The sequence below is a fragment of the Cibotium barometz genome, chromosome 47 (genome assembly GCF_041138505.1).
Source record: "Cibotium barometz isolate CiBa-2024 chromosome 47, ASM4113850v1, whole genome shotgun sequence".
Taxonomy (NCBI): Eukaryota; Viridiplantae; Streptophyta; class Polypodiopsida; order Cyatheales; family Cibotiaceae; genus Cibotium; species Cibotium barometz.
In genome coordinates this window covers 36,384,227-36,409,438 of record NC_141092.1, presented here as the reverse complement: position 1 = coordinate 36,409,438, position 25,212 = coordinate 36,384,227, and the positions used below count along the sequence as shown (strand labels likewise).

The 25,212-nt window shown below is 38.7% G+C and overlaps 1 pseudogene; it reads left to right on the top strand.

Moving 5' to 3' along the window:
- The first annotated feature begins 20,119 nt into the window (after window positions 1-20,119).
- On the top strand, window positions 20,120-23,569 carry LOC147611641 (glycerol-3-phosphate acyltransferase RAM2 pseudogene; annotated as a pseudogene).
- The last annotated feature ends 1,643 nt before the right edge of the window (window positions 23,570-25,212 follow it).

Sequence of the window (25,212 nt, the reverse complement as noted above, 5' to 3'; positions counted from 1 at the left end):
CTTTTATCACATTTGATTTTCATGCATAGAGGTATGCATAAAAGATTATTATTTTAATGTAAAAGTGTTATTTTTATCATAATTGAATTTCATGCATAGAGGTATGCATAAAAGATTACTATTTTAATGTAAAAGTGTTACTTTTATCATATTTGGATTTCATGCATAGAGGTATGCATAAAAGATATTTTTTATACTAAAAGTGTGATTTTCATCATAAATGGATTTTATGCATAAATTAGATGCATAAGGGAAATTCTTTTATTCTAAAAGCGTAATTCCTACTAAATTGAATTTATGCATAGGAAGATGCATAAAAGATTGATTTTTAATTCAAAAGTGTCATTCTCATCTAAATTGAATTTATGCATAGGAAGATGCATGAAAGATTGATTTTTAATTCAAAAGTGTCATTCTCATTTAAAATGAATTTATGCATAGGAAGATGCGTAAAAGATTGATTTTTAATTCGAAAGAGTTATTCTCTTTAAAATGGAATTTATGCATAAATAGATGCGTAAAGAAATCTTATATCAAATATAAGAATTCTCTTGTATTCTATAAATAGATATTAAGATGTGATAAGATGCGTATGGGAAGTGATAGGATGTGATAAGAGTGTATGAGATATGAAAAGATGTGATAAGATGCGTATGGAAAGTGGTAGGATGTGATAAGAGGTGTATGAGATGTGATAGGATGTGATAAGATGTGTATGAGATGTGATAAGATATGATAAGAGGTGTACGAGATGTGATAGGATGTGCTAAGATGAATTAGGATGTGATAAGATATGTATGGGATGAGGAAAAAAGTGTATCTGATGGGATAAGATGTATATGGGTTGTGATAGGGTGAGAATGGATGTGATGTGGATGTATGAATGTAGATATGGATGTGAATGTGAATGTGGATGTGTATGTATGGATGTATGAATGTAGATATGGATGTGAATGTGAATGTGGATGTGTATGTATGGATGTATGGATGTGGATGTGGATGTATGTATGTATGTGGATGTGGATGTATGAATGAGGATGTGAAAATGGATGTATGCATGTAGATGTGGATGTATGGATGTGAATGTGAATGTGGATGTGGATGTGGATGTATGGATGTAGATACGGATGTGGATGTATGTATGTGAATGTGGATGTATGAATGAGGATGTGAAAATGGATGTATGCATGTAGATGTGGATGTATGGATGTGAATGTGGATGTGGATGTGGATATGGATGTATGGATGTGGATATGGATGTTTATGTATGAATGCGGATATGGGATTGGATGTATGATGTGGATGTACAAACATGGATATGTATGTAGAATAATAAATAAGAATGTGTATGTGAATATGTACGTAGAATAATGAATGTGAATGTGTATGTGAAATATTGTGTCGTCGATATGAGTGAATGGATGAGAATGAGTACACATATGAATGGAATGTGCAATAAGTAATGTGGACTGAGGAGGGATAATATGGAAAGACGAGAGTTTGATATAGAAACTCTATTTTGTGACTGTTTGTAAATGACTGTTTTAAGTCAAGAATGCTGGGGAAGCATTTTGACCGTCTTATGGATTAAGGTCATGGATACCTAACTGATAAAGTTGCAACTGCTGATGACGGAGAGTCAATGGAGGACGTCTCGCGTAGCAAGGTTGACCGAGGTCTTGACGAGTCTCGGTTTGATTTAAATGGTGAGCTTCCGGTACGGTGGATGAGGGACCAAGGAAGCGGCCTATGAGTGAAGCGCTAGGTCACCTGCGAAGGATCCTAGAGGGTGCTGACCATACGGTGCTCGGGCTCTGGGTCGCCGAAGATACCCACACGTGCGTCGTGGAAGATATTGGAACAAGGAGTAAGAGTTGTTTTTTGAAACCGGGCATGGATCTGGTTGATTGACCTTGCTGGTCCTCAACGGATGAGTCCATGGCTCTCTTATATATGGATCTATTCAATATCTTGCTGATCCTCAACGAGGATTCCATCTTGAGTTTTATATGTGAAAATATTGTCGGGCGGGTACTATGAGCTAGGAACTATTGAAAAGGCCCCTGAGTGAACAGGTGGTGAGCGTTCTGGTTGCCAATGATGCCATAAGTGCACCGATGAATGTATGATTGGAAATATGGATTCAACCTGAGATTTTGAGGATTGTCATCAGTGACGTTTCATTAAACGATTGTTTTAAAGTTAGCTGATGCTGAGAAAAAGGCAATTTCATATTGGGTGTGTAAGTGGTGTGACTAGTTTTATGTTTGCATGAACTTCCGGCTAGGGGGCCTGGGAACTCTTTTCCCTGGTACTACCCGGGACAAAACCTAACCAAATTCCTAATTGGATCCCATCACTACAGTGGTTGGGCGGTTGGCTAACCCATGGGAATGGATGGGGTTAGGCTGGACTGATGGATCCGTAAATCGAGACTCAAATTCTATTATTACGATAGATAAAGTAAATCCCGGATAGTAATTGTTCTATGGATAGGAATCAACGGTTGTGCCTCTTGATGGGGAAAAAAGCATTGATCCCAATGATCCAAGTGCAAGTTTCTTCCTTGATCTGACCGAGTATCTTTATAGGTGCAGTTGGATCAGCTTGATCAGTAATGGTCTTGACTACGTTAGAGTAAAGAGTTATCCTGGTGGAATCGCCCGTGCTTTCCGAGTAAAGGAAGTTTTTCCGGGTTCGGTTTTGGAAAAACCGACGGCGGCAGGGATTTAATATTCACGTGATCACAAGATTTTTTGTGATAATAACACATGTGAACAAGTTATTCACATGTTCTCATGTTACCGTTCACAAAATAACAGGTCACTTGCCATTTGGGAACCCCTTAAAAGCTTGTCTACACATGGGAATAAGCTATTCACATGTTCTCATGTTACCATCTTCACATAATAGTAGCAGGTCAGTGGCCACCTAAGAAGATTTTTTATGCCCGACAAAGATAATTTTTTTAGGCCCTTGTGAAAGCTTTGTGAATATAACATGTGATCACAAGATTTTTTGTGTTACTAACATATGTTATTAACATGTTCACATGTTCTCGTTTACGTTAGTGAAATCCCTGACCGACAAATTAGTCTCTTGTCCGGATATCCATGGGCGAGGCCCCGAGTGTAGGACCCCTGCGCCGTGCAAGATGTGCTACTTCTGCTGCTAGTACCCCGAATCCGTTGCGCGGTGGGGATAGGGATCTTACAACTGTTAACAAACATATGTGAGACTGTTAACTAGCATACTTGGGATTGTTACCTAGCATACTGGTAACTATTAACTAGCAAACATGTGACTATTAACTGACTAGAGAGAACAAAATAGGTGCCTCTTTGTTTTGACGGAGAACAGAAGGTTGGTATACTGTTAACTAACATAGGTACCGTTGACAGCAAGCTAGTGGAAAGGTGACTATTAATACACATATTAGTAACTGTTAACTAGCATAGAGGTGACTGTTAACTAGCATACTAGTAACTGTTAGCTACCATACAGGAGACTGTTAACTAACTAACTAGAGAGAACATAATAGGTGCGTCTTTGTTTTCCCAGTGAAAATAAGACTGGTATACTGTTAACTACCATACTAGGGATTGTTAACTAGCATACTGCTAACTATTAACTAGCTTACCAGGGATTGTTAACTAGCAGTAGTAGTAACTGTTAGCTAGCATACAGGTGACTGTTAACTAGCAGTAGTAGTAACTGTTAGCTAGCATACAGGTGACTGTTAACTAGCATACCAGGGTCTGTTAACTAGCACTGGTAGCTATTAACTAGCATACAAGTGACTATTAACTAAACATATTGACTAACTAGAGAGAATAGGTGATTATTTTGTAACTAATCAACAAGTGATTATTAACTAAACATATTGACTAACTAGAGAGAATAGGTGATTATTTTGTAACTAATCAACAAGTGACACATTTGAACAAACAACACTCTTTCATAAACTATACATGTTAGTTTATACACACTTTAATAGACTGCACATTCTTTGAATGTATATTCATTGTAATGATTACATATTGGGCCAAAAATGTACAAAATCTCCTCGAAAAGGCTGCAAGAGGTGAAAAGAAGTATTGATTATATATTGGGCCACAAATTTACGAAATCCCTCTAAAGCTACTTTTTGGTTACCATGTAAAACACTTCCAGGCTCTCTTTGTCCAAGGGTGTACACATAAGACTGGCGATTGCATGCTCTGGACGGTTCTCTGCAAGCAGCCAATGCCAAATCCAATTAAGAATCTTGTCATTAAGAAACCCTACGATTTTTGACATTTCCACCTCTACAAGCTTTGGAATGATTAAACAACAATGATGTCGGTTTTTGAAACACTTGTAAGCTGCAAGTGTTCGAATAATTGCTTGTAGTGGCTCCAAAAATCAGACACGCACTTATAAAAAATCGGCTTTTCTGTTCCAGGAAATTTTGCGTTGTCTTCATGTCTTTGACAATGTTGCTGGGACAAAATTTGGCTTGCTAATTTGGTTGCAAACTTTGGAAATGCTGCCCTTAACAGCTTGCTTACATTCTTTGACCTCGCACAACTCCATATAAACACACTGAAGTTCTCCATACATCATAGCAAAAATGGAGAGGCTCCCTCATGGACAAATACTTGCTCTCCAGGGGCATATGTCACCTCTTTCATCCGTGTTGTATACCTTGGAATGTATTCACCTTCCCTAAAATGGCACAACAGCACACCATTAAGATCTAGTATCAATGCTCTGCGATCATTCTCCTCTGAAGTTGGTTCAAATCTGGCTCTTCACATGTTACCGCAAGTAGTAGCACTCGATCATTCTCCTCTGAAGCTGGTTCAAATCTGGCTCTTCACATGTTACCGCAAGTAGTAGCACTCGATCAATCACTATTTCTTCCACTTGCCTGACTACCTGTTTTCTTTTCTTTTGTTCTTATTTCTTTACTGGATGTGACCCAGGGGCCAAAAATGGCATTAACAGTTCATCATCAACTATGATCGGTATGTTTAGATGTGTAAACACCTCACTAAACTGATTTTGCAAGCTTGAAAACTTGCATCCAAACACAAAACTTGAGGCACCCAAAGAACATGCATTAAACCCCCTACTAACTGCAATGCATAAACATGGGGGGAACCCACATCACTAGGACAAAGTATTCTGCAAACAAAGTTGTACTGCTTAGGCACTCATACACAAAATTGGAACTCATGGATTAAAAAATGACATTTTTTATTATATTGTTGGTTTACAAAACATAGTTCCAATATAATTGAGAACTACAAAATACACCACCTCCATGAGGTGTGCAGCTACTAGGATGGACAAAAGAAAGACCTAGCCTTGTTACCTCACAGTTTCTTGCATGCACGAGTTTTTGCCAACTTTTACACTAGGTGATTTTGGTTTCTGGGATTTTATTGTACCTGCTGTGACCTTCCATTTCTTTGCAGGAGATGCTCGGCTCACCATGTGCTCAGGACCCTTCTTCCTTGCAATATGACCTACAAGGTGCCCCAAGGGAGAGTCATCTCCTACATTCACAATCTTTGGATCATACCCTTGACTTTCCAACTCCAAGACATGAGCAATTTCATATGGGGCAGACGGTAGTGCGTCCTCTTGTAGGTGGTCTGATTCATCCTATACCTTTTCCTCCTCCAACTCTTGTGTCTCACTATAATTCAGGTCCTGTATGTCACCTTTGTGCTCCAAGTTTGACATGTTGTAAATAGGGTGTATGTCAACACCGACACTATCAGTAGCATTCTTCAAATTGGCCAAATCTGCAGAAGAGCCGTCGTCTTCACCACCCTTATCTTGCATGTGCATATGACTCACTGCTACGCTGCTCTCCATTTTCCCACGTGAAAACATATTTTGGGCATTTGTTCGTCTTGACGAGCTGCATGTCAACGAAGCTACAAAAATAGACAAACCAACTAGAAAACATAAGTACAAACTGGAAAGCATTTGCTATCTAACATATGAGTCTAGGGAGTAGTTGATTGCACTAGCGTATGAGTGCTATCTACATATGAGTGCTATCTACATATGAGTGCTAACTAACAGACCTAGTCAAATACTAGTGAACATGTGATTATTAACAAAAAATACTCGGCTGCAAACTAACATAGCTGATTGTTGACTAGCATGCTAATGAATAGGTGATTGTTAACTATTCATATTTAAGTGCTAGCTAACATGGGTGGTTGTTGTGGCTAGCATGCTAGTGAACGGGTAGTTGTTAAATAATATGCTGGAAATTGTTAACAAGCATACTAGGGAGTGTTAACTAGCATACTGGGTACTGTTAACTATCATACTTGTTAACAGGTGACTCTTAACAAGCATAGTGGGCATTGTTAAGTGGCATACTGATAAGTGTTAACTAGCATACTGGGGACTATAAAATAGCATAGTGGGGACTATAAACTAGTTTATTGGACACTATTAACTATTATGGTTCTTAATAGGTGACTATTAAGAACAAGCATACTAGAACTATCATGCTTGTTAACATGTGACTGTTAACAAGCATACTTGGCACTATTAACTAGCATACTAGTAAGTGTTAACTAGCACACTGGGGACTATAAACTAGCATATAGGTGACTGTTGACTAGCATACTATTGAATAGGTGACTTCTAACTAGAAAATGTTGAGTGCTAATTAACATAGGTGACTGTTAACTAGCATGTTAGTGAATGTTAACTAGCATACTGAATCCTATCAACTACCATACATGTGAGTGTTAACTAGTATTTAACTAGTATATTGGTGACAAATTATATACATGTAAAAATGAAACAAAGGTATTTACATGCTCTCCAAAGCACACTCAAATGAGAACTGCGTGGAATCACCATAGTACAATAGGGAAATATACATCGATCCCTAAGAGTGCATAATGATGCAAAGCACGTACGCGTGTGCTTGCATGGAAGTACCACCAACAACAGGGTTTCGTCAATGTTGAAACCCTGCCCACACCCAACACACTTTCTTGCTACAGTAAGGTTGTCTATGGTGTGGGAGACCAGAGAAGGTGGAGATGGGAAGAGGCACACTTGCTGGCCCGCTTCGACTCTACTAAGCATCTCTACAAGCAAAGCATGTTGCATTTCTAGCTCCTTGATTACAACCGCCTTTAGCTCCTTGATTACAACCACCTGTAGCTCCATATCAACCTGCAGTCAATCAATATCCATATATAAACCACAGCAGTCAATCAAAATGTACACACATACCATTTGTTTTTTTAACAACTTGAGGGCTTTGGCAAATTTCTCCTCACTCAATTTCTAAACTTTTGCAGCCTCCAATTTCTTCTCACAAATTGCATATGCATCCTTGGCCTCTCTCATTCTTATTTCTATATCTTCAATTAGTGCTTTCATCTTTAAGGCCTTAGACATATAATCTACATGCGGGAAACTTAAGCTCCTGCTTGCTGCTGCTCTTGAGTTAGGAGTTTCTTCAATTTGGAGTTGTGCCCCTTTGTTGTCCTCCACAACACGACACTGTCCATGCCACCATTGTTTACCTTCCAACCAAGGGAAATGGCTGTCAAAGTAGCCGCCTTTTCGAAGATCATTGTTGTGATCTTCGGCAACAACAGCCCAAGCAAAAGACATTGCCTTTCCTACTCTGACAACACTTGGACTGAATTGCAACACATATTCTCTAGAGAAAATGAGACGTTAAACTCCATGTTCTTAGGACGCTTCTGGTATACCTTGTTGTAAAATATCAAAATGTCATGGAACTGCTCTGCTCGAATACTACTTCACTTAATCTGATATGCACCTTTCTCCCTCATGTGCTTGAATACTCACAACCAATCAGAGTCGGAGACATCTGAATCCCTTAAGAGCCTTGGGTCCTTGCCTTCTATGTCAAGGCCGTACTGTGTGTGGAAATCCCCTTTTGTTAAGCAGAAAGCGGTTTTTGAAGTGGATAATATACCTTAGGGGCCTTCCATCTTGCTGTAGAAATGACATGCAAGAAACATCAATATGAGAATTTTATAAACGAGAAGAGAGAAAGAGAACACATTCTATAAGTTGGAAACCTACTTCCTGAGGGATTAGCAAGAGCAAGACTCTATTGCACAATGGGAGAGTCCTTTATATTATGAGAGATATTCACTTATATACTAGGACAACTTGTCTTTCTTCAGCATATTCTCTTCTTCTTTGTTTGACTCCACCTCGATTGGAGGGGTTGCTTGGGCTCGCTTTGGTATTCTTTGCTCTGCTGGAGAGCCTGTTGCTTCAAATTTCTTCGCTCACTTTGGTATTCTTTGCTCTGCCGGGAGAGCTTGCTATTTCAAATTTCTTCGTTTGCTTTGGTGCTCTCTGCTCAGTTGGAGAACCTGCTCTTTTCCTCTCCTGCTTCATCCTTTCACAAACAGAACGTAAGCCCCGCGAGCGATGCCCACAAAAATTTCAAAACGTTACTTTTACAAGAGTAGGCCTTATGATTCACATTTCAATTCCCTTACTCCTCGTCCATCATTAAGAATAGTGGTAGAAAACTTGAGTCATCATTAAGAATAGGGGTAGAAAACTTGACGTGACATTTCACACATGGTAAATGTACTATTAAGATTTATCATATTTTAGGCTATTATAATATCACCCGACACAACTACTATATTCTATGCTAGTTAAAGAAGCTTTTGAAATGTGCTATTTGAAATGTGCTAACAAGCATAAATAACATACTATGTTAACCTGCTTACACCCAGTAATATTTTTAGGCATAGCATGAAGCAATGCAGAGGCATAGCATACATTAAATAAAGTATAGTAATATTTTTAAGCATAGCATAATGTAATGCATAGCAATAGCATACATAGCATAGCCATACATAGCATAAATAGTTTTTAGTAATAATTTTTAGCTAAATAAATTATAGTTATAATTTTAGGCATAGCATAGCATAAGGCATGAAGTTTAGTTAGCTTTCTATATAGCCATAGTTAGCTTCATACATAGCTAAGAATTTCATACTAGAAATGAGGTTATGTGAGCACTAGAAATGAGGTTATGTGAGCACTAAACTTTTAGCTTATAAATTTTCAAGTTCATCTTCTACAAGATCTATGGTTCCAAAAAACATACTGTAATGTCTATCCCTTTCTCAAACAAAGTTTTTTCATTATCGTTGTCATCTTCAATATCACCATCACCACCATTGCCATCGTGATAGATTCATGATCATGATGTTGTTGATCTTGATTTCCATGATCATCGATTATTTGCATCCTAGTTTCCATCTTCAATGTGCAAGTTCAATGAACTTGTTGGAATCGAGTCATCTCCTAGTTCTATCTCTTCATCTTCGTACGTTTGTTTTCTTCGAAGAGTAACCTAGAAAACATACCACTAGATTCTATGTAAAGGATCTGGTTGGAATATAATCTTGTAGTGAAAACGTATAAAAATGTTCAAAAATGTATGTGCATAGGATCAAAAAACATAAATTGATTATTACAAATGATATGCATATTGTAACCTAGATAACATACCACTAGATTCTATGTAAAGGATCTGGTTGGAATATAATCTTGTAGTGAAAACATATAAAAATGTTCAAAAATGTATGTGCATAGGATCAAAAAACATAAATTGATTATTACAAATGATATGCATATTTTGTACTTACTCACATTGTGTTGGTAGGACAAATGTGTCGGTGATATCTGTCCATAGTTTAGTGGAGTTAAACCCGTTGCCCATAAACCTACTTTGATCTCTTCTAATTGTGGCCTAGGCCCATCCTCATCACCACTTTGAACCCCCCCACATTGAAGATGAACATGTTCAATTATCTAAAATATACTTGAATAATCTCTTTAATTTTTCAACAATATTCCATTTTATCTTGAATCATGTTATTTTCATTATCTCAAGCCCTACTTTATTGCTCAAACATTGCCATTACTCTACTGAACCACGCGTTGTTCTTTTCTTGTCTATATGCTCACAAAAATGACGGCCTCCCAACTTTAGAGGTCCAAATTATTGATACTACATTTGGAAAGTGCATGTGCATGTGCATGTGCATGTGCATAAGGACAAAAAGAGTCAAAAAAGGAAGGGGTTAGAGTCAACCATGATTAGGTATACATATGTTCACTCCATGGAGTGGTACTATTGTTTGATGAGTGGAGTCGATGGAGATGGTGTGCATGTGCACTAAAATATGCTATTTTTAGTGTGCGTGTGCGTGTGCACTAAAATATGCTATTTTTGATCGGAGAAGGAGTCGCAATTAGTGCTTCAAAAAAAATTCAACCAATCAAAATAATGAAAACTCTTAAATCTATCCGGTTTTTATTTTTGAAATCTCTACAATATGTTGGTTGTAAAACTATATAAAAAATCACTCCTTAAAATAAGGGCTACTTATTATCTTAGCCACTTTTTCTTAATTATGGCTAGTAAAAATACACTCGAATGTCATTTTTTTCGAGCACTAGTCACAATATCTTCTCTTTCGGCATATTCTTAAATTTTAAGTAGTGTGTATTAAATTTAATTAATTTGTGTGGCATAAGATATTCAATATTTCTCATACTTGATCATCACAATGAGTCCTCAAAAAGAGAGTCAAGTAGTAGGTTTTCATTTTCAGAAATCAAAATAAAAGATTAAAATTCAAGGTAATTTCACATTCATATTCAACTCAAGAGCATAAAAATGTTCAATAAGCTTTATAACTGCTTAAATGGGGATTCTTTTTGTAGTTGCAAAAAAAAAATCAAACTTTTTGGTTAAATATTGATTTGTCCAAAAAAATCCAAAAAAAACAAGAAAATAACATTGTTTATAAAAATTACATTGCTTCTAGAAAACCATCACTAATTTGATCAAAACTTAGAGTAGTTCATTAAACCAAAAGCCAAATTACTGTATACCAATAACTTCAATTTGAGAACGTGAAAGCAAAGAAATATATTGCCAAGTAGTAATATATAGTGACTATTTGATGATTTTTTTTCTTATGACACGACACATAAATAAGCATTACATTTGATAGCATGGGTTCCATTGATTACATTTTTAAAACATGATGGTAGTAGTGGATGCATCCATTCATAGTTTCATATATATGTAAAAAATATGTGTTTAATTTATAAATAATCCATGTATATATATGTGAAATACTGTTATGATATCTATTTTTTTGAATGAAATATACACAATTAAAAAATATATTATTATACATATATGAATTACCTTTAAAAAATATTTTTAGAAATTAAATATATATATATTAGTTTTAAAAAATTTAATTTTAATTCATATATATATATATATATAGTTAAAGGTAGTCTTTTTTACAAATAATATTAAATTTTTTAAAACTAATATATATATATATATTATTTTAAAAGAATTACTATATATATATATATATATTCTATAAAATTTCTCTCCATTTTAAAAATCTAACCAAGGATATCATGGATATTTAAAAAAATTTATTATAAATCTATAATCATCCAATTGAATGAGGAAAATATTCTCATAAGAATTATAATATCTAATACAATACGAGATAAGAGAGTGTCATTTCCTATAAATGCACACATTTCTATGCTCATCTCATTCAATTAAGCTTTTTTTAATAATTAATTTTATGCCTTAATTTTTTAAAAATGAATAATATTTTAAAAAAATATTAATTTTCTAAAATATATATTATAGCAAATTCCTCTCCATTTTAAAAATCTAACCAAAGATATCATATATATATTTTTTTAAATTAATATCTATCAATCCATAATCATCCAATTGAATAAGGAAAATCTTTTCATGTGATTAAAATAGGAAATCTTTTGCTCGTGAGGCTCAAGAAGATGAGAGAAAGAGCATGTAGCATTGGTAGACCAACACCACCCTCACCTCCTCCACATGAGCCTCCTCCACCTCTCCCTACTATTGCCCCCCTTGGTTTGGATAAAGCATGTGAGTCCTACTTTTTTTCTCCTCCTCCTCCTCCTCCACCTCCTCCTTCCAGTAGTGAGAGTGTGGATGCAAGAGCCACCATATGCAGCCTATTCATACACCGTTGTGTGTCCTCAATCAATTGTAACTTTTTTTAGGATCTTACTCCCTTGTTATTTTCTATTATTCTTGCATCCCTTCTGGACCATTGTGACCTAGACAACAATTGTAGGGTTATTGCTAGGATTGCTGAGAGTATCAAGAGAGGAGAGAATATGCCAAGGTCCTCAATAGTCTTTATCACTCAATGACATATGCATCCATTAAGAAGAGGAATAGTTTAGATACATTGGCCGCTCGTTGCACCTATTGTAGCGGCGATATATAGACTCTACATGGAGCTACCTCTCGCATTCTTCGCTTAGCACCATGCACTCTTAGAGGTGCTTCAGCACACAAATTCTAGATATAAATGAGATTGGGGTATTGTGGGGTTCTAGTGGTTTTTCTCCTAGGTGTAATGGTTTGATTTAATGATAGCACCAAGGCACTACTAGTGAAATTTTTGGATGAGAATTGCAAAGCCTCACCAGTGTTCAAGAAAGCATTGCAAAAAAGAGTCGCAAAAGGTATGGTGAGAGGCTGAAAATTCTTCTTCTTCTTCACACAACAAAAGAGGTCTACAAAGAAGATAAAGTGATTAACACACATAATAGAGTATATACAAGCGGTCCATAATGTGAACATGCTAAGAGGAGTGGGTAGATATGGACTAGTCAGTGTAGTCTAGTTGTAGAATCTCTGGCGAAGATATGTCGGTGCTGCTAGCTACCAAACCTGCCAGTGATATAAATGTCGAACGATCATGCAGGCGCCTCATGAGTGTCAGCTCATGTTGAGCTTGACATATCAACACCCCCTCAAGCTCAACTCCATCTCATGAACTCCAAGCATATCTTGAAATCTACAAAGCTTCTCAGCTCCCAAGGCCTTCGTGAAGATGTAAGCAACCTGATCCTGTGTGCTGATGTAGGCCAAGTTGATGTCGCCTACCAAGACTCTCTCTCTGATGAAGTGGTAATGCACCTCAATGTGTTTCATCTGCACATGAAAAATTGGGTTCCTGGCCAACTGTATACTGCTAACAGTATATGATAATCTTTCTCTCCACATGCAATCCCAAATCAGCAAGTAGCTTATGTAACCAAGCTACCTCACATGCTGCCACCGTAGCTCCTGTGTACTATGCCTCTGTACTCATCGACAAGGCAACTGAGAGCAGCTTCTTGTTGCTCCATGTCATAGCAGCACTCCCCAATGAAAACATAAATCCACTCGTAGATCTCCTATCTGAAATACTACCTGCCCAATCTACATCTGTGGACCCATATAGCTCCAATGATACACCTGCTGCATAAAACAATGCATAATCAAAAGCAGCCCTCAAGTATCGAAGTGTGTGTTGCACACTGTCAAGATGTGGTTTGTGTTGAACCTACATAAAGTGGCTCTCTAAGCCAATAGTATAGCTCAAATCTAGCTTGCTGATCGTCGTGACATAGATCAGACTCCCCACAATCTTCTTGTACATAGTGGGATCCTCCAACACATAACCTGCATCTGCACTAAGCTTGCCATTTTGATCTAATGGCACCAAGATTGGCTTACAATCAGCCATCCCATACTTATACAACATGTCCAATGCATACTATCTCTGTGATGACAGCCAAATACCCTCAAGTGTGCGAATGACCTCAATTCCCAAAAAAGTAGCATAGATCTCCCAAATCCTTCATCTCAAACTTCCTTTTGAGAAGACTTTTCACATGCTCAATCTCTTCTGAGTTGTCACCCCCAACAATAAGATCATCTACGTATATGGTGATGATCACAATACCCTTATCACTCGTGCGTACATACAAAGAGTGATCTGCATCTGTGACAAGATACTCAGCAATCTTGTCATGCCATGCTCGTGGAGCTTGCTTCAGCCCATACAAGGCCTTACAAATCTTACACACATACTCTAGGTGACCTGTATCCTCAAAACCTGGTGGCTGATGCATATACACCTCTTCTTGCAAGTCACCATGCAAGAACACATTTTTGACATCCATCTGATGTAAAAACTAGCCTTTAGCTTTCAGTCACGCAACAATCACAACTCTCATAGTTGCCATATTTGCAAAAACTGGAGCAAATGTCTCCTCATAATCAATCCCATGTGTTTGTGCATATCCTTTGGCTACCAATCTAGATTTGTACCTGCTTATGCTACCATCAGTGTTATGTTTCACCTTATACACCCACTTACAGCCAATAGCTTTCTTGCTTTCACGCATTGGAACCAAATCCCAAGTCTTATTTTCAAACAATGCATCCATCTCCTCATCCAGAGCCTTCTCCCAACACACATTTCCAATAGCCACATCAAAACATGTGGGTTCTACAACCTGCACAACTTTTGCCATATATGCATAGGGATGTGCCACATAACCATCATAAGTCAACCTCTGCACATGATTTTTGACTCTTCCAAATCTTGATCTTTATTTCTCATATCAAAGTAGCACATATGTATTACCTTAAGCCTCTGCAATCTAATCTTTTGTAATCACTTTTTACGAGCACTCCTCTTTGATTGCTGCTCTCAACTACTTGTCTGCACATAAGTAATCTTTACTTTTCTTTCCATGGTAAGTCATGCCATGATACAATGGTGAGAATGTTAGCTTCTCCATCAAATTCACATCGTCACCCATAGTACTATCATTGCCATTCGAATGAGGTAGAGTGACAGGATTATTTGAAGCTCCAACTTCAAAAATGATTAGAAAGATAGACCTGGTGAGTGCTATCTACTTTTGCCTACATTTTTAGACAAACTTTTCCCATTTCTATTTGCCCCATCCGATAAAGAATAAGGGGAGAACGATAGGCCATGTGAATGGCATGGTGAAGAATTTGTGGAACCACCGAATTGGATAGAGAATGGGGAAACTAATGGAAATTTTCTCCTCATGGTGCTCCTCAACACTTGGACTTAGACTAGAGAAATGAGAGATGGGCACTTCCAGTAAACAAGAAGTAGGGCAATAATATGTAATAAAATTACAACAATTTAAAAAAAAATATTTGTAGATAATGTTAGACATAATGTTACCTGCTATTTTTAGAAGAATGGGGCTCTTTAAGAGGTAGTAGAGACTCATTTTCTTATTTCCATTCTACAAGAAGGAGAGAATAGAAGACTAGCAAGAGGAGCAGCATAGAAAAGACTTGCAATTCAAGCCACCACCAATTTTTTCAAAGATGGCTAGGTAGCTCAAAACAATATTCCAAAAAAGATTCCATATAGATTCCATTTTAAAAACTTTTAGGTGTACAATATTTTTTTAAGATCTTTTTTTCACACAAACAAAATGTTTAAGGTAAATATTCATAAGTATTAAAAATTTATCTTGATTCATTCATAATCAGAAACTTAGAAAAAAGACTTGGACCTTTTGTTGGAGCTTCGACAACCAAACATTACTACTCCATTCCCCCAGTTTGGATGTTGAATATCCAAATTGAGGTAACTATGGATGTCCAACATCCAAACTGAAAAAATTTGGATGTCCAACATCCACTATGTTCTAACTTGGATGTCCAACATCCATTATGTTCTAACTTGGATGTCCAACATCCATTATGTTTCAATTTGGATGTGCAACATCCATTTTGTTTCCATTTGGATGTCCAAAATCCATTGTGTTTCAATTTGGATGTCCAACATCCATTATGTTTCATTTTGGATGTCCAACATCCATTTTGTTTCCAGTTAGATGTGCAGCATCCATTACATTTCAATTTGGATGTCCAACATCCATTTCTACATCATTTAGATGTCCAACATCCATTACATTTCATTTTGGATGTCCAACATCCATTTTGTTACCATTTTGATGTCCAACATCCATTTCTACATCATTTAGATGTCCAACAACCGTAACGTTTCCATTTGGATGTCAAACATCCATTACTACATTATTTAGATGTCCAACAACCATTATGTTTCAATTTGATTCCAATGTATGTCCAACAATATCCAATATGTTTCAATTTGGAAGTCCAACATCCATTTTGTTTCCAATATCCATTTTGTTTCCATTTGGTTTTCCAATATCCATTTTTTTCAATTTAGATGTCCAACATCCATTAATACATCATTTGGATGGCCCAGTAACTATTATGTTTCAATTTGGATGTCCAACATCCATTTTGTTTCCATTTGAATGTCCAACATCCATTACTACATTGGATGTCCAACAACCATTATGTTTCAATTTGGATGTCCAACATCCATTTTGTTTCCATTTAGATGTCTAGCATATATGACAATATCATTTGGATAGCCAACATCCATTTTGTTTCCATTTAGATGTTCAACATATATGATAATATCATTTGGATGTCCAACATCCATTACTATATCATTTGGATGTCCAACTTCCATTACTAACTTGGAACAAAAATCTAAACTATCACACCAACTTGTTTGAAACCATTTGGATGTGGGACATCCAATTTGTAGTAACCCTTACCTCTTGTTCTTTGATGTTATCAATAGTGGTTGCTGACTATTTATATCACTCTAGGTTGAGTTTAGTGGCAATTTGGATGTTGAACATCTAGATTTCTACAAAAGTTCACCTCTCTCCAAACTATGCATGAAAAAGTTTCAATGAAAGAAGGAACCTTCTTATAATTGCTGGAACACATGACTTTTATGGTAAGTGTGGCTTCACATATAGCAACTAACATGTTGTATATAGGTAGACATCTGTACCTTGTTAATCAAGAAGGTTTACTATGGGAAAAAAGAGGGGAGGTGGGAAGGAGATGCCACGTGTCACAAGCGTGTATGACACGTGGCATTCTCTTGACATGTGGCACTATTATGGTTGATGTGGCAATTCCATGATGTGGCATGCCATGTCACCATGTGCGAGGTGGCATGCAAAGGTGGCAAGATGATGTGGCATTAATGATGACTAGGATGATGAGGTGGGGAGTCAACTAGGTTGACCATGTTGACATGGAGGGTGGAGGTGGCAAGCTGAGGTGGCAAGCTGCTTATGTGGATCCTCTCGATGCTCATGTGGACATAAAGTGGCATGCATATATAAGATTTGTGCCTACCCAAGCCTCACACATGGAATGAAACCTAAGCTGTGAAGTTTACCAAGCCTAGATTTCCAAACCTAACTAGGATTGGTTTTAGACTTGAAAAGGGGAGAGTGGACACAATATGGGAATTTTCACTTGGGAGGATTGAAAATGGACCTTCCCATACTCAATTCAAGCCAAATTTTTTTTAATAAATTCATGGCAACAAGAGTATTGATCCCTTGAGTTTTTAGATTGAAAGATTCAATATTTAATTTTCTAGAATTAAATTACTATTGATTTAATGGGCCTCTAACAGTCATAATAAATTTTCCAAAGTAAATCTATAAAAATCCAACCGTTAGATTTGTAATTTTACCTTATACCCACATTATACTAATCTTTCCCAATCTAATCATCACTAGATCCATACAATTGAGCATTTTAAATGGTAGATGTGGTGGGAAGATAAAATAGTATGTTTTTTAACAATTCTAATACCTTTTAAATAATATAGAAAATAGTAGAACACATCAAAAATTACTCGATAAATCAAGTTAAGCTCTATGTTATTTGTATTTGTGATATGCAAAGTGGGAACATCATATGAGTAATAATGTAAAAGTTATAGGCAATTTACTCACATTCACTGTACCTGTCTAAACCTAGGATTAGACAGGTATTGGATATTCGATCAAATTATAGTTTTAGGTGCCCAACTTTGCATATGATGTTTCGTTAGAAGACCTTGAAGTGAAACTCCTTGGCTAACTATGAGAGATTGGCTATTCTTCTTGAAAAAATGCCTGTTTTCCAGCTAAAGCCAAGGGCGCCCACTACATGACACTAGATAACCTCATCTTGCAACCACCCCTGCACAGATTCAAACTACTAGGAAAGGCAAAATGGACCAATCTTCCTACGGTAACTATCTTCTTCAACCCTCATCCGATCAGAGCAGTGGGCAGTGCACTAACGCTTTCCTTATGGAAAGCGTGGAATAGGTTTAAAGGTAAGCTCCGCCCTAACCCCCGTCAACATAGGGATGCAGGTCTCAGACAGAATGACTCTGTCTGGTGGCCCTGGCTGGAAATCCCTAGAGTTACTGAAGAAAATCTTCACCAAGCCCTGAAACTGCACAAAAAGGGTATCCGAACCTGGGCGGATTTGTGGGACAAAGGGAAACAGGACTGGGCATCCAGGGAGGAAATCAGGACCCGATTTAAGCTGAATAGAGTGGACATAGGGCTGATTGAGCAGAGAATGGCGGAATGGGATATGGACATCACTTGGAAGATTGGTATCTTTACCCCTATCCACCCGAAGGCGATCGTGTGGGCGACGGGAAAAAACCTGCTCCCCATCCCTAAAGACATTGTTAGCCCCCCGCTGCATGTCAAGCTTAATGCCAAGTGGGAGGTGCTCCTCGACAGACGCCAATGGACCTTCAAGTTCAAATGTCTGTGGTCGCCTCTAATCCAACCCAAAAAGGCATGCCTCTTGTGGTTAATCTTGCACAGGGGGCTATGGACACAGGAGAGAGCTTGCAAAATAGGGAAAGGATCTGGCCTTTGCCCACGGTGCAAAAGGGAGGGGGAGTCCCTACTACACCTATTTCTCCAATGCAGATTTAATAACCCTATCCTATCTATCCTCAACAAACTCATTGAATGCATCCACCCGAGACCCCTCTCGTGGAAACAACTCCTTTTAGGAGATTCCATTGGATGCTCAACCCCCCTCTGGAACTGTATTAGAGTAGAGTTTTTATGGGTTATTTGGTGTGCCAGGAATGCCGTGTTATTTCAATCATCCCCTCCAGTACTAACAATGCTGCAACATGAACTGTTTCTACAGATGAAGAATGCAAACTATGCTAGGAAGAAGGAGCTCCACAAAAGAAGAGACTTCCTCAAGAAAAGCAAACACGCATGCAACAACATGGACATGCTGCACAAGACGGACAGCATCCTCTATGTCAGGTGGGATGAAGAGTTGGAACATGACATCCATGATATCCGCGAGAAGGACAGAATACTCACTGAGCACCTGCTGGAAATCATCGATATTTACAATAAGGTGGATGAGAACGCTGCACACCCCAACAGGCCCCTGAGAGCTTGCAACTGTTCTGTATACCCATGTGTGCATGCCCTTGTAATCATGTAACCCCTAGATCAGTATGGTTCTTTTTGAAAGGACACAGCCCGTATCTGCTATGTAATCGTCAGTCCCTTTTCTTTTTCTAATTCAAAATCCCTGCTTTTTATTTTTTATTTTTTTAAAGAGTGAATTCAATCTTAAAAGCATCCCGCTTTTGATTAGTTATAGAGCTCATTGAACACTTTTATGCTCTTGAGTTGAATATTAATGTGAAATTGCCTTGAATTTTAATCTTTGAAAATGATAACCTACGACTTGACTTTGTTTTGATGACTCGTTCTTGTGATCACGTATGGGGGTTAATTGAATCGGCCACATTTAATGCACACTAAAAATTTGTGACTATGCCCAAAAGGAAGGTATTGTGAGTCGTGACTCTCGTGTCCTCTCGAGTCTCTGCTCAAAATTAGCATATTCTATGCACAAGTCAATAAAAGCGATATTTTGGGGATTTTGGTCAAATCCAAGGAGAGTCAAACTCAAGTCGGAAAGCAAGGTAAGTGAACAACCATAACAACCACCTTCACCTTGAAAATGGAATGAGCATGTCTTGGGAGATCAAGAAGAAGAGGCAGACGCCAACCACTAATTTGAAATAGAGTAGAAGGGCGCTGGCCGAAAGTGAAATACAAGCTACCTACTAAAGACTTTTGTATCTCAAATGACATTTGTCCTTTTCTCCGCTGCACGCTCAAGGTGTTCCAACTATGGAAGCTCAAGGTGTTCCAACTAGTTATGGCTCTTCTGCGATTGAGAAGAGAGGGAGAGAGAGAGAGAGAATCCCTATAAAGAGAGGGGCAGGGCTCATTCATCTCACCCAGGATCAGAACTAAAACTTAGAGAGGAACATATTCAAAGCCATCCGGTTCGACATCCTTAATTAGATAGCAATTGCTGCTTGTCTCTTCGTTTCAAAAATGGGGGGTTTTGCAAGGTGTAACTCCAAGCAGTTATTCTCATCTGTGTATCAATGTAGCTCTGAGGGTAGGGAGAAGCAGACAGTAGTGTCGGATCTAGACGGGACCATACTGAGGGGCAGCAGCTCCTTTCCATACTTTATGCTGCTTGCCTTTGAGGCGTCCGGCGTGGTGAGGTTTGTCGCTCTGTTGTTGCTGTCTCCGGTCGCATGGTTTCTGTACCACGTTGTGTCGGAGGCGGCGGCCATAAAGCTGATGGTTTTCGTGTCGTGCGCGGGTGTGAGGGAGGCGGACGTAGTGTCGGTGGCGCGGGCGGTCTTGCCCAAGTTCTACGTGGAAGATGTGCACCCGGAGACGTGGAGGGTTTTTTCCTCTTTTGGGAGTCGATACATTCTCACGGCCAACCCGCGCATCATGATCGAGCCCTTTCGCCAAAGAGTACCTGGGTGTCGACGGGGTGATCGGCTCTGAGCTCGAGATTAGCCAGTCCGGCCGCGCCACCGGCTTTCTCAAAAGCCCTGGTGTCATGGTGGGCGACAACAAAGCCACGGCTCTCAAGCAGCGATTTGGAGACGCATTGCCTGATGTTGGCTTGGGTGATCGCCCCAGTGACTACCCTGTCCTGGCAACGTGCAAGGTAATTAATTGGCTTGTAAACTGAAATTTGATCTGATTAAGTGCTTGGTATTTTTATCGCTAGAATTTGAGCTCAAAAATGCTAAAACTTCAGCTAATTAGCTGGTGATACGTATTGACAGGGTTTAACCCACTACTTAGGTGTCTAGAAAAGGATCAAATTCGAGCTAATTAGATGGGGTGTATTATTGCATTGGTTTAAGAAAATTAAGGTGGTACGTAATTAAGTGATTGCAACACTCGCAACAACTGACTACAGTTGTCAAGTTAGCAATCAAATTTACACATGATGACATAGCCAGCGCCAGAGCTATAAGGCTATATGATGGAGGTTTAAGGAGAATCATGGAATTATCAAGGCTTTAGGCTAACGTAGATTTTTTGAGCCAAAGGGGTTAAAAAGCTGATAATGAGCCTTTCTTCTCTTGATTTTGGTGGCAGGAAGGCTACGTGGTGCCAAGCCACCTGAAAGAGGAGGCGCTACCACAGAGCAGGCTACCCAAGCCCATGGTATTCCATGATGGGAGATTAGTGAAGCGCCCAACCCCATTATGGGCATTAATAGTCGTTATTTGGCTACCAGTCGGCTTCATTTTGGCCCTAATCAGGGTGGCAGCAGGAGCTCTACTACCAATGAACCTTGTGCGTCACGCCTTGAGAAGCTTGGGGGTGAGGGTGATTGTGAAGGGGATACCACCTGCGTCTGTGAAGAAGAAGGGGGGCAAGCACGGTGTACTATTTGTGTGCACACACAAGACGCTACTGGACCCTATATTTGTGTCATGTGCAGTTGGGCGGCCGGTCAGTGCGCTGACCTATTCGTTGTCACGGGTGTCTGAAATCATTTCACCGATTAGGACGGTGAGGCTATCGAGGGACAGGCAGAGGGACGCTGCGAGCATCCAAAAGCTTCTGAAAGAAGGGGATTTGGTGATATGTCCAGAGGGGACAACGTGCAGGGAGCCCTTCTTGCTTAGGTTCAGCGCGCTCTTTGCTGAGCTAGCCGACCACATAGTTCCCGTGGCCATGAACAACCACATGAGCATGTTCCATGCCACTACGGCAAGAGGGTGGAAGGGCATGGATTGCTTCTACTTCTTCATGAACCCCAGCCCCGTCTATGAGGTCACCTTCCTTCATGAATTACCCAAGGAGCTCACGTGTTCTGCCGGGAAAACCCCCTTCGAGGTCGCCAACTACATCCAACGCGTCCTTGCCGATACCCTCAACTTTGAATGCACCACCTTCACAAGAAAAGATAAGTATAACGCCCTCGCCGGCAGTGATGGAACCCTCCCCCCATCATCAAGTAGCAAACTCACCGATTCTCATGAAGGCTATATTGGACATGGTAACCAACTGCAAGCTCTTCGTAACCCACTTCGAGGAGAAGTCCTTGGAGCTAATCGTAATGATCAGTCCTCGTTCCTAGAATTAAACAATGTACTTATATGAATGAAGCATCTAAATGCTCCCCTTTCTTAGAGGAATAGCTTGATTTTTGCTATTCTTCCTATGCACCATAGTCCAAAAACTTAACCTAATATCAATACATTATACTTCAATGGGCCAATGCCATACAAGTTAACAACCTCGAAAGATTCCCTTGCAAATATTAAAAATATATATCTTTTTTGAGTATTCGACATAATTTTACAATTTGATTCTCACAGAAGACTAAAATTTCCTTAAATTTTAAATAACTGAAAGTAAATCAAAGCACTACTTTCAAAATATATCAATATTTTTATACTTGAATCACCTATACAATAGCTATGTTTATATAATGCTTAATTTTTTGATAATTTGGATTGTGTCATATGAAGGCGAGGCTGATCACTCCAGGTACTAGGGTTATTTTCCCCTTGTCTTGCCTCTTTGCAAGAACCCAAGCTCGATACCACATACTTCTTTCATTTGGTTTAACTTGCTTCTTTTCTCCACCTCTAAGACAAACCTAGATAACGCATCACAACAAGACAAAGCACCTACAGATGCGCACACAGACGCGTTTACTCAACTAAAAAAAAACTTACGGGCGCATCTATTTGCACGTCTATTAGCACGTCTACAGACCCGCGTCTAAAGGCGCATTTAAAAGGTAGCAAACAGACGTGCTTATAGAAGCGCCTATAGATGCGCACACAGACGTGCATATAGATGCGAAAATAGACGATCGGGGAGAAATTTAAACAAAGACAGACGCATGTATAGACGCGTTTATACACATGCAGGGAGCCCTTCTTGCTTAGGTTCAGCGCGCTCTTTGCTGAGCTAGCCGACCACATAGTTCCCGTGGCCATGAACAACCACATGAGCATGTTCCATGCCACTACGGCAAAGAGGGTGGAAGGGCATGGATTGCTTCTACTTCTTCATGAACCCCAGCCCCGTCTATGAGGTCACCTTCCTTCATGAATTACCCAAGGAGCTCACGTGTTCTGCCGGGAAAACCCCCTTCGAGGTCGCCAACTACATCCAACGCGTCCTTGCCGATACCCTCAACTTTGAATGCACCACCTTCACAAGAAAAGATAAGTATAACGCCCTCGCCGGCAGTGATGAAACCCTCCCCCCATCATCAAGTAGCAAACTCACTGATTCTCATGAAGGCTATATTGGACATGGTAACCAACTGCAAGCTCTTCGTAACCCACTTCGAGGAGAAGTCCTTGGAGCTAATCGTAATGATCAGTCCTCGTTCCTAGAATTAAACAATGTACTTATATGAATGAAGCATCTAAATGCTCCCCTTTCTTAGAGGAATAGCTTGATTTTTGCTATTCTTCCTATGCACCATAGTCCAAAAACTTAACCTAATATCAATACATTATACTTCAATGGGCCAATGCCATACAAGTTAACTACCTGGAAAGATTCCCTTGCAAATATTAAAAATATATATCTTTTTTGAGTATTCGACATAATTTTACAATTTGATTCTCAGAAAAAAGACTAAAATTTGCTTAAATTTTAAATAACTAAAAGTAAATCAAAGCACTACGTACTTTCAAAATATATCAATATTTTTATACTTGAATCATCTATACAATAGCTATGTTTATATAATACTTAATTTTTTTATAATTTGGATTGTGTCATATGACGGTGAGGCTGATCACTCCAGGTACTAGGGTTATTTTCCCCTTGTCTTGCCTCTTTGCAAGAACCCAAGCTCGATACCACATGCTTCTTTCATTTGGTTTAACTTGCTTCTTTTCTCCACATATCTTACCGCTAAGACAAACCTAATCAAGCGATTTAGTTAGCAAATTTTAAGTTAATTAAATTGTAGAGCTTGTGTAATGCTACATTCTTTTATACAAGTAAAACTTGATATTTTGAGAATTAATATTGCAATCATTAAGATTTCTCATTAATGATATATCAAAATCTATAATTGAATAAACCAATTACAATGCATCATCATTTGAAGATAATAAATAGTGCTCTAACACTTTTCAACAACAACAATTTCAAATCACAAGTAAACTAGAATCAATTAAATTCAAAGAAAAGACTGTAATACTAAAAACATGCAACTCGTAGAGTAGGTACAAGAAATTCAATGGGAAGAATTGCATCTAGCCCAAAAGCAAGCTCAAATGGGGTTGTACCCACATATGTTTTATAGGCTGTCCTATATGCCCAAAGAACTGAGTGCAACTTTTGCTCCCAATCAGTCCTATGTCCCTCAACAATCTTTGTGAGTGCTGTGCAGAGAATCTTGTTAGTACTCTCAGCTTGTCCATTGGTCTGGGGATGATAGGGTGCAGAACGCTTGTGAATTACCATAAATTCTTGAAGCAAAAACTCTATGACCTCATTCACAAAGTGCACACCTTGATCACTAACGATTTCAATAGGTAAGCCATAGCGTGTAAACACGTACTCATACAAGAACTTAGTTGTGGTTTTGGCATCATTTTTAACTATAGCCTTTGCCTCTACCCATTTGGTCAAATAGTCAGTTTTGCGACCATAATATATTCTACATGCGTGTGACAAGCTGGAGGTTTAATGGGACCGACAAAATCAATACCCCATTTTGCAAAAGCACGTGTGCTTAACATAGGCCGCAATGGCATATTGTCCTTTGTGATGGGAGGTTTGGTTCTTTGACAATCGTCACAACGTTTTACATATTCTTCGGCATCCATTTGTAAGGTTGGCCACCAAAGCCCAGACCACCTAATCAACTTAGCTGTGGTATTGCCCGAAAAGTGTCCACCCCCAACACCTGCATGTGCATGAGTCAAGATTTTCAAGTAGTCAGCTTCACATACACACATGCGTAAAGTTGCCATCCTTGCCCCTCTTGTAGAGTTGGCCCTCTATCAGCATATAGTTTGCCGCTTCAACTTTAATAGCATG